Source organism: Zonotrichia leucophrys, chromosome 9 (genome assembly GCF_028769735.1).
Source record: "Zonotrichia leucophrys gambelii isolate GWCS_2022_RI chromosome 9, RI_Zleu_2.0, whole genome shotgun sequence".
NCBI lineage: Eukaryota > Metazoa > Chordata > Aves > Passeriformes > Passerellidae > Zonotrichia > Zonotrichia leucophrys.
In genome coordinates this window covers 683,265-694,580 of record NC_088179.1, presented here as the reverse complement: position 1 = coordinate 694,580, position 11,316 = coordinate 683,265, and the positions used below count along the sequence as shown (strand labels likewise).

Below are 11,316 nucleotides of genomic sequence, written 5' to 3'. Positions count from 1 at the left end.
TGCCTTGCATTCAGAGGAATGCTGAAGCAGTGTATTGTGCAACACTTGCCATGGCTTGCTCAGTTTCTTTGCTGTCTTACATCTTCTAACACTGCTTCCCGCAGTATATCCTCAAATTTTCGCCATTCTGAGAATGAGAGTTCATGGACCGTATGAGAGTTAAGGAAAACTTCTTTAGCATAGCCGTAGGCTAACAACCCTAGTAGCTCCTTTTTTAAATCTATCCCCTTTAGTCCTCACCTTTCTAAATACGTGGCGGATAAATTATATGCTGTTGCCTATTCATACCTATTCGTGAGCGCTCTTGCAGCTTTCCAGGCTCCGGCAGCACGTAAATGGCTTGAATCACCAATGTGAACCCCAAGGGTGCTTCAAAATTCCGGCACTGTCCAGGCTGCAAACAGGACCCAGCTCCAACTTCCTCAGCTGTGGCATGTTCTCTCCCTTTTTCTTTAAGTGCGAAATGAGGGGTCAACGTTCAAGGTCACCATTTGTCGAGGGAAGGGGACCAGGACACCAGGTGGTTCATCAAAGGTCCAGTTTATTGAAGAAAACATCAAACACTTATACAGCAAATAATAAGCTTATGAATATTCTGTAAGCCAAGCAATCTATTGGTTAAACTATACCATGAACTCTTCCTCATTCCTTAGGGGTTACATCTCTCTTTTCTCATGTCTCTTTCACTGTTTGTTATCCTACTACAGCTAGGCCCAAGGACACACTATCTAGCAGGTGCAGGACTTGGAATTAGCCACGGCTTTGTACTTTTCCAGTCTCTGGTCAGCTAAATCACCAACAGTTACCCCTTTAAAACAGGCATATTTTATCTTCATAACATACAGGACCACAGCCTTACTACTAACTGCACTACTTTACTCAGCACTGAAAACCCTGATTAATTAGAGATAGATTAGGAAAGCAGATTAGAATCTAATTCTAATAGAATTAGATTTGGAAAGCAGATTTAAATTCTCAACCATTATAAAAAACCTGACATAGGCTCCAAAAATCAATGTGTCTATGTTAAATGCTGCGGTATCTTTCAATATTGATGACATCATTATTTATGCCAAGGCATACCTGCAGGAGGCTGAGAATTTAGGAACACTCCACAAAGCCCTTCCTCAGTCTGTCAGAAGTCTGTAGCTGTCTCTCATGCTTTTCTTTAGCATAAAAAGTGACACATCCTGTAAGGCACCCACTCATCATGGTTGTGCCTGACAGGAGTCTCTGAGGAGCTGATGCAGGGAGGATCCAGGTATAAATTCCCAGGGCAGCAGCACTCCTGCTTTGTCCAGAGACACAAAGCTGCATAAAAGGCATTAAATGCACATGGCTGAACTAGAAGAGAAAAGCACAGGAATGATGCAGGCTTACAGTGTCTCAAGAGAAAGGTTTCAAGGGTAAAATCACAAGTTTTCCTATTACCAGCACAGCACCTGCTGCTAAATGAGCATTTCTTTTTGTGCCCAGTGGTTTGGGGTGTGGTGACTGTGCTGGATGAGCACTCAGCATCAGTGTGGTGAGCTGTTCACTCTGGGGAGCTGTCCTGATCTGTACTGCACTGTCACACTTTAATCAGTGCCCTGCTGCTTTCTCAAGCATACTGAAGCACCAGCTCTAAGCTTTCCCTGAGCTCTTCCACTCAAGTTACACTGTGCACACAGCACAGAAACAGATATCCAGGTACAGCTGGTGTGAGGGGAGTGAAGATATCCCAGGCTCCCCCCCAGCAACCCAGAGTGCTGAGTTCTGGATGCTGAGAATTTCAGACTTTCTCTGCTGCCAGAGTCTGACCCCAGGAAAGCACTGCATTTAACCTGAGACCTTGGAAGAAGCTTCCAAAATTGATTGATAACCCTGGGATTACGGGTGTGTAGTTTGATTAGAAGTGTGTAATATCAAAGGGTGGAAAACTTAAAGTTTTAAAATATAGTTAGATATATAGAGCAAGATAGAAGTTTTAAAACCAAAACCCATCACCAGACCAGCAAACCTCAGCTGCAAAACTTCCTTGTTCATCACTATCACTGAAATCACACAGCTGCAGCTACTGGAAATCCACTGCACAAGTGTCCAGGGCAACTCTGGTGGAGACACAACTCCTCAGGAAATGAAAACTTAAAAGATACAGCAGATTACCCCATTAATTGAAAACATTGTTTGTGACAGTAGTCTAATTGGTAAAGCTCTAGACTAAGCATCTGTCTGGGTTTAATTTCCACTTCTAAAGCTAGTTTGTGTCTCTTAAAAAGGCGCCTTAATGTGCAGCTACTGAAGTTTCACACACACATCCTGCTGAGCATGCAGGAACATAAAAAAGGAATGAATCTGACCTAATAGATTTGCAGGAAAGATTTACATGATAACCCACCAAACCAAGCATGAGAACCACAGTATTGGTCATCAGTTATTAAAGTCTTTTTCTGCACAACATCCAAGACTTTGGGCCCCACAGGGATAATCTGGTCCCCAGTGTGTTACAGGGTTTTTAACCCTCATGGAGCTCTGCTCACCCAGAGCCCAAGCACAGAGCCCTGGCTCCACTCCTGCAATCAGCAGCCAGAGGAAAGCTCTTTAAACCTCTGCTCCCCCTCATTCCTTTCACTTGCCTGGACATAGAGGCTGGAGGCCTTTGAGGAAAGGACTGTTCTGTAAGATTTTATCCTCCCTGACTGCAGCCTCAGGTGCAAAACGTGCTCTTTAAACATAACTTATGAATATACTGTACTAACCTTTCATTTTATTCCTTGGTTTAACCTCAAAGCATAGCATTTCAGTGTGTATATTTGTGTATATTAACTTCAGGTCTCATTCACAAGGTAAACTTGCAACTTACTCTTTGCATAACCCAGCCAAAGACAGACATATTTTAGTGAGGGTAAATTGATGAATTTACCCTCACACAAGGTGAAAGGGCTGCTCATGAGCAGGGTCAGTGAAAAATTCACCTCTCAGTGACCTTAAAGTAAGAAAACAATTAATCTGTATTGTGAAAGGTATACAGTTATTGCACTTGGAAAGCTTTTTGGACAGCACCTAGAGAGCTGATGGCAGGAGACTGAACAAGGATGTCCTGAGCTGAAATCTGTGCCCAGCTCTGTGCCACACTCTGGCACTGTGGGATGTCCCTAGGCTCTTCAATATTTAGAGAAGAATGGATACTGAAAAGAGAGCAAACAAGTAAGAAATCCCATTTTTGTTGTACACCCAACATGTTGGAATTTCTTATTTTTAATATTCTGGACTGCAAACCAGAGTTATAAGGCAAAAGCACACACTGGGGGGTGAAGTGTATCACATGTTTTGCAATAAATGCATGGAACCAGTGCCAGCTTCCCATTAATGGACTGCCCCAAAATCCATGTAAAGCAGTGATTTGGGAAGGAAGCGCATTTCTAAGTACAATATTCTGGAGCTGAAGGTTTTGAATTTTAGTTTTGGAAGCTAGGTAGATGAGTTGGGTGTGAGCTTTCTCCATTTGTATTGCAAATCGATTTCTCACATATTAAATTTACTACTTTGTTGAAGAGTTGTTAAAAGCAACTGAAGGTAATGAATTCTCCAAGTAAGTGCTGCCATTGCTACCTATGATATAAAAGAGGGTTTTAAGTGTAATTAACAAGCAGACGTCAAGGCTTTGGGTACATCTGTAACACAACAGAACTGGGAGTGAGGCAGCCCTTGAGCACCAAGCTGAGAGAATCAGCCACTGCAGTCACACACTGGAATTAATAACATTAAATCCCCTTGCTCTTACAAACCCTCAAAAATGGAAACATGAACCAAAAGCAATTTGTGTGGCTTTTTACAGTGCTGTCAGAAAGCAAACAGTGCTGCACAGTCCCACGTCAGCTACAGCAATGTGAGGATTTCCCTCTCCAAAGACGTGAGTGGTAAGAACTGGGTACACTTTGTTTCACATCAAGATGTGCCTCCAGGGAAGTGTTATCAGAGTTTTATCAGTTTCAGAAGCCTCACCTGGCTGATCCCACCCAGGCATCAGTAAGATGAGAGTGTCAGGAAAAGAGAGAATGGCAAATGAGGATGGAGGCTCTCACTGCCTGCAGCTCTACCAGGGAAGATTCAAGATGTTAGAGGAGAATTTTCAAGAACATTCAAAGCCACAGTAGCTTTGGGAAAAGGTCAGGAAGACTACACCAAGCAATGACTTCAGCAGAACTTGTGCTCTTACACATCTGGCTTTCACCTTGAAAAGGGAATTTTCCCAGTGACAATGATAAATGGAGTTTCAGGTTTGATATTTCTTCCCCAGCAAGTAATTGGGTCTTTCAATGAATACAAGGGACTAGCAAAAGAGATAGGTGTTTTTAAATGATGTTTCTCAAAATTCTTCTTTATCTGGAAGCAATGAACACCCACCTGGCTACACACTGCACTCTACTTCTAAACCCTCAGCAAATAAAACCAGTGCCGTGCTCCATGCTCACTGCATAAACCCCACTTTGAATAGAGCCAGGCTTGCTTGTGCAAAGAGTAAGAGCACAGAACAAATTCAAAAGCCTTCTCACAGCCCAGAAGATGATATTGAGAGTATAAAATATAAATATACATAAAAATATACATACATAATATATATTATAATATATAATATACCAATTATATTATATATAATTAGTATAGTACATGTATACTATATATACTATAATCATACTCATACATATTATAATATATGTATATTATATACAATATAGTATATAAATGTATACTATATATGTATAATATATAATATATCATATCATATATCATATTATATTATATAATATTATATCAAATAGAAATACATATTTTATATATTTATATATAATATGCATTTGTAAAATATATATTTCTATTTAAGATTAATTCAGTATATTGATATAATACAGTATGTATTATATATTCTTATTGATAACTATATATTCTTATTGATAAATATACAGGATACATAAATATATATTTTATAAATATAACATAAATTTATATTAAATAGAAATATAAAATATAAAATTCGACTGGGAAAAGGGAAGAAGAGAGATTAGAGTAAGAAAATACTAAAATATACGGAGACATTTATTTAATTATTTGTATTCATACAATAAGAAAAGAAAGGAAGTGAAATAATAATGCAGATACCCAAAGTCCCCCTGTTCCCCACAGCATCCCAGCAAGGCCAGCACAGATAACGAGGCATATGCTGATCAATAAGATGCTCTCAGCCTGCTCATTTATGCATTAATGAAATGTGTGCAGCAATTCACTCAGCTGATAAAGGTTCCCACAGGGGACCGTGTCCAGGGGAAAACAAATTATCAAAATGAACGGGAGTGATGAGAGGAAGAAAAGAGCTGATGGAGAGCAGCGAGGGGAGCAGTCAGAGCTGAGTGCCCCCTCCATCCCTGTGCACCCCCTGCGTCTCCACAGCTCACAGGGGAGAGAGAGCTGGGAAATATCCCAACACAGAGCTCAGAGGGGAGAGAGAGCAGGGAAATATCCCAACACAGAGCTCAGAGAGGAGAGCAAGAAAATATCCCAACACAGAGCTCAGAGAGGGGAGAGAGAGCAGGGAAATATCCCAACACAGAGCTTAGAGGGGAAGAGACAGCAAGAAAATATCCCAGCACAGTGCTGCCTGGACACAGAAAAACTGCCTGGATTTCACCCAGCCTAACACCTTTATTTTAACAGTGTGCTGCACATGTGTGGTATTTGTGAGGTCCCCAGGATGAAGGAGGAATTGATGTATTGTCGTAGGAAGGGGACCAGGACACCAGGTGGTTCATCACAGGTCCAACAGGTCCAGTCCAGTTTATTGAAGAAAACATCAAACACTTATACAGCAAATAATAAGCTTATGAATATTCTGTAAGCCAAGCAATCTATTGGTTAAACTATACCATTAACTCTTCCTCATTCCTTAGGTGTTACATCTCTCTTTTCTCATGTCTCTTTCACTATTTGTTATTATACTACAGCTAGGCCCAATAATAATACACTGTCTTTGCAGGTGCAGGATTTGGAATTAGCCACGGTTTTGTAATTTTCCAGTCTCTAGCAGCTAAATTCCCAACAATGTATCTGACTCCATATTCTTAGAAGCCCATATTCTATTCTATTCTATTCTATTCTATTCTATTCTATTCTATTCTATTCTATTCTATTCTATTCTGCTATACTAAAACTATACTAAAGAGTACAGAAAGGATACAGACAGAAGGCTTAACAAGAATGAGGATAAATAACTCGTGACTCCTCAGAGCCTTGACACAGCTGGCCGTGATTGGCCCTTAAGTAAAAACAATTCACATGCTGGGTAAACAATCTCCAAACCACATTCCAAAGCAGCCAAACAGAAGAAGCTGAGGCTTCCCAGCTTCCCAAGAGTAAAATCCTGGGCAAAGAGGATTTTTCAGAAAATATGACAGTGACACACATGGTTACTTCTCTTAAACTCAACACATTCCTACCAGCAGCTGCTGACACAGTGCCCACAGCACAGTGCCTGGCTTTAGAAAGCACCTGTCCAGGGCACCTTTGGCATTAAGGCCACTTGGGAAGAAGTCAGGCTAGGTCAGTGGCTGATATCATTGTCCATGTCCTCTGTTAACAGCATCCAGTCAAATTCCTGTGTCACAATAGGATACAAAAGAAAACAACACACATGCTGGAACCTCCAAGGTAAAAGTGAAGGGAAGTTTATTCTTGACCTCAATATATATAAAATTCAAATAGTGACCTTGGATTGGAGGATGACAGTGCCACCTCTCCAATGACACTGGTGAAACCAAGAGTCCATCAATTTTCTCCTCTTCTAGAAAAGAATGAAAAAACAATCATGATTTACATGAAAGTGCACGAGAAACCGCATTACAAGAATGTAAACATCAGAAGGCTTACAAGAACAGGGCAACACTCGTGAGTGCAGAGAGTCACTGTGCAGAGCCCCAAGCTCACCCAGAACCAGAGATGCCTTGTTGAGCTACCTAAAAACACAGGCCAGACAGAATCAAGGCAATAAAAAGCAGTTCTATTTATTGAAGGCCCTTGAGGTACATTTCAGGCAGACAAAGCCCCCCAGGGGCTACACCCAAAAATGGACCATGGCTCACAGGTTTCACCCTTTTATAATTGGTCCATTTGCATATTGGGGGTCAATCTCCCAATTCCAGTTTCAGTTAATGAAGCCATGTACCCCAAGTTTGCTCCCCCAATTCACTTTTGCTTCCATCTCTGGGGCCCGAGGCAGTGAGGTGTCCTTGAGTGCCAGGCCTGGAGAGGAATTGCTGTATCTGCCTAAAATGGGAAAGCAGCAGCTCACACTGTGTGTGGAGTTTAGAGTTATACACTAAAGAGCTGCAGGATTACAAATACATGGAAAATAAAAGCCAAAATCCCAAGGCACCACCAGCATCCCATCCCCAGAGGGCAGGAAGGGCAGCCCCACTCTGCTCCATGTTCAGGGCTGCCCAGCTTCAGTTTGCTTTTTGTTCTCAGCTCCTCAAAGAGACCCAAGCCCCAAACAAACATCTTACTGCCTCCTCCAGCTTCTGCAGAGAAAATGAGCCTTTGGAGCACTCAGAGGAGCAGAGGATTTTTCAATTAGCCGCACATATCCTGAATTCATTATGGCACAAATACCTTTGTGCAGCACGTGAGGGAATCATATTGCTGCTTGTGTAGGGTATGGATTTTTAATACAGTGATTTGGTACTGAGGAAGCTACAATTTGCTATTAGAGATGTCATGGCTTCTCACAAATGAGGTCAAGGTCAGGAATTCTGGTCACTATCTACATTCCAGCTAGGTTTCTGCTTGTTTCAATTTACCCTGTCATTGCCTGTGACAATTGGGTAACTGTGCTGTGAAATATCATCATTTTACCAAAAAAACAACTGCTCCAGCACTGACTGGAATAATGATATACTGAAATAACCTGTAAAAACTACATGGCAATGAGAAGCTCTTTAGAAGCAGATGACCTTATTATAACAGAGCTTGAATATCAAGTTGCCCTAAACAGCAGTGTAAGATACATATAAATCTTATGTAATACAGAGTCAGTTCCAGCTGAGATCAGATATAACAAACCTACTTGTGTAGGCTGTCCAAATTCATTGCACAGCAAAAAGGGAGAGAAGAGCAATTGTCACTCTGATTTTTTAAGTTTTTCTAAGCCTTCTGATGTTTACATTCTTGTAACAAACTTTCTCACACACTTTATGTAAATAACTTATTGGTTTGCATTCTTTTCTGGAAGAGGAGAAATTTGATGGACTGTTCGTTTGTCCAGTGTCATTGGAGAGGTGGCACTGTCACCCTCCAATCCACTGTCACTTTGGGAAATGTATAAATGTTGGAGTCAAAAATTAAAAAATTCTGGTTTTGCCTTGGAAGAGCTGCATGTCCACCTCGTGTTATTTCATATCCCATAGTGACAAGCAATGTTCCTATCTCTTCCTGATGGAGCATTTCACAGCACTGTAGGTGTACATATCAATGGTGGAATTGTGGGGCTTGTTGTCCCTTTTAGAGAGCTGTGCTTAGAAATGGAGGGTATCAGATGGAGGGGGGAGGACTCATTTCTAAGCTGCCTCATGAATGAGATTTTGTGGCTTCCCAAAGGAGAGAAATGAATCTGAGGACAGTGGAAAGCAGAGCAGCTGAAGTTACCAGGAAGGCACTACTGGGAGCACCAAAAGGGGAATTTGCTGCAGTTTCCCATCACTGAGTCCTCCCCAATTGACTGCAAACTAAGGCAGCAGCTCCATTAGTGTTTTATAGAGTGCACAAATCAATGTGAAATTCCATATGCTCTGCTCAGACACCAGCACAAACGTCTTTAGGGGTATTTATTCACATCTACAGGGTGTATGCAAGTGTACAGGGGGATGGGGGCCCCTCCTCTGCATCCATTTGCATGAAGTCAAACCAAATTGATGTGGTATTTGGCAGGGAATGTAGGGGGATTCACAGAGCCATGCCACTGAACTTGTCAGCTGGGATATTTCATTCTGTTATTGGAAATCATTATTCTCACTCTCTAGAAATCTCCCTGTATTTTGAGTGGCTTGTGAAGCAAATGGAACTGCACCAGCAAAGCCATTCAGAATATAAAGTGTCACAGCAAAAATGCAATGTGTCTTGAGAATTAAACATTGGTATTGAGCTCCTTGCCAGGTTAATCACTCTTCTGCCAGTAATTGTATTTCATCTTTCCAAACTCTCTTAACACAGGTACACCTTCCTTCAATAATCAGACATGGAGAACTCAATCTGTTTCAATGTTTCAGAAGGAAACTTATCACTTCCATGACTCACAAGTAACTTGTAGTGACCACAGAGGGGGAAATTCCCTTTGTTTCACTCTCCCTGTGCTGTCCAGTAGTGCCTCTCGGGTTGTTTCAGCTGTTCTGGCTTCCACACTCTCCTTATATTAAATACTGCATTAGGATCAGGGGGATACACGGAGCCAGCAAAGATGGGCAGTGAAATGTGGCAAAATCACAAAACAGCTGTGCACCTTTAGACAGAGACACGAGATGAAAACAAACCTACAAGTTGGTACAAGAGATGCCTACTCAGACATTACCCAAAATCTTTTCAGTCCATTCCCCTATGAACTCAGAAGATGGGTTCATGTCCTAGAACACTTCTGCATTTCCATGAGCCCCACACTGACCTGCAGGGCTTGGACACCCACAACAGAAGATTTGTCCTTTGTCCTGTCACAGGCAACATCTGGATCAGGCTCATGAGCGTTCACCATCCTACCCTGATGAAAGGTGCCTTTCATTAATTATTATTATTAATTATTAAAATTCATTAATTTAATCACTGCTGCAAGCAGCACCAATGCATCTAAAAATAAGCCCTTAAACACAGAAAAAAATTTAAAATTCTGTATTTCTCTTTCTTTTTTTAATAATGCTCAAGCTTGCTAACAATATGCTGCATCACAATGGAAAATTGTAATTTATAAAATAATGTAAAATCTAGCTGGTCTGTGGGAATAAGATAAGGGCTGTTTATTAACAGGAATAAAATGACTGAACTTGGAAATAAGATGGTGGGTATCCTTCATTCCAGGCTGCACAGATGCAATTAGCAACACAAAGAAGGTATTCAGCATTGCAAAAATCTTAGTGCACTGATGCATCTTACTAAAACTATCTGCAATGAAAGGCTCTGCCTCAGAATTCTATTAATTTTAAGCACAGAAAATTTAAAATTCATCTAAAGTGATGTATTCTAAACAAAGTTGATCTGTTTAAATGATGTATATATTCTTGGTACTTGCACACAAATATATATGCTTGTACTTCCCTGTGATAAGATTTCAGTCATTTTTATTTTCTATTAAATATCTATGTAATTGACACCAACATTTTTTTATCTCATTTTGTTCAGCATGCACAGGCATTTATAGCTCTGTACAAATACCATCTGAAGTGAGAATACAAAATAAAGCCTTTTCTCTTAATGTGAAAATTTAAAAACTCTTTCTATAATTTATTTTCTCATTTCTTTTCTACCAGATTGTACTTGCATTTAGTATCACTTCAGCTGAAGTATAAAGTAAATTTCTCACCCAGAGACTCCATCTTCAGGAGAAATGTCTGTTTCCAGCCTTTGTATAGCCTATTTAACATTTTTCATATTAAATCTCTCCTAGATGAATCCAGTATATTGCTCAGCAGTTATTGAAATTTATGAACATGTTTAAGCTTTTTCATACTGCTGTTAACCATTATGATTGCCTCCTTTAAATCTCTCATTTTATAGCTATCACTTCAGCAGGCTGTGTTGGTGACATTCATGAATTTCTCAGATCACAGCCGTGCCTGTATTTCACATTTTGGGGCAGAGTTTTGCTTCTAAAGCCATTCCTACACTGTGTCTTTAAACTCTGCTCTAAAATCCCAAAGTGCTGCAAGAACTGGGTGAGGAAAGGCAAGTCTGCCACCAGGATACCTGCACTCACTTCCCACAAATCTGTATTATTTCCTGGCAAACTTGTGAATTCCTGACACACTCCCCTAACCAAACACACAATAAGAGCACAAAGAAGAAGATCGTGCAGGAAAAACCAGAGAGGACTTGCCTGCTAGGTGAAAATGTCTGCCTTTCTCTCCCCATTGGGGGTTTTTTACAGCTGGAGCAAGTTTATTCAAATTGCAACAGAAAACAGAAGCTCAGGTGAAAATAATTCTGTAATCAAGTATGAAAATTCAGGCTTGCCCAAATATCAGGGCTGGAAGGAGAGGGCTGACCTTTCCAAAACACAGAATCCTAGTTCTGCCCTCAGTCATGCAG

General features: G+C 40.7%; 1 long non-coding RNA gene across 1 annotated transcript; it reads right to left on the bottom strand.

Annotated features, from left to right (window-relative positions):
- On the bottom strand, positions 1 to 700 carry LOC135451685 (uncharacterized). Its single transcript, XR_010441401.1, has 2 exons — positions 241 to 700; positions 1 to 127 (listed from the first exon to the last, which is right to left on the bottom strand). It is a non-coding gene; the product is annotated as an uncharacterized LOC135451685 (long non-coding RNA).
- Positions 701 to 11,316: the final 10,616 nt, after the last annotated feature.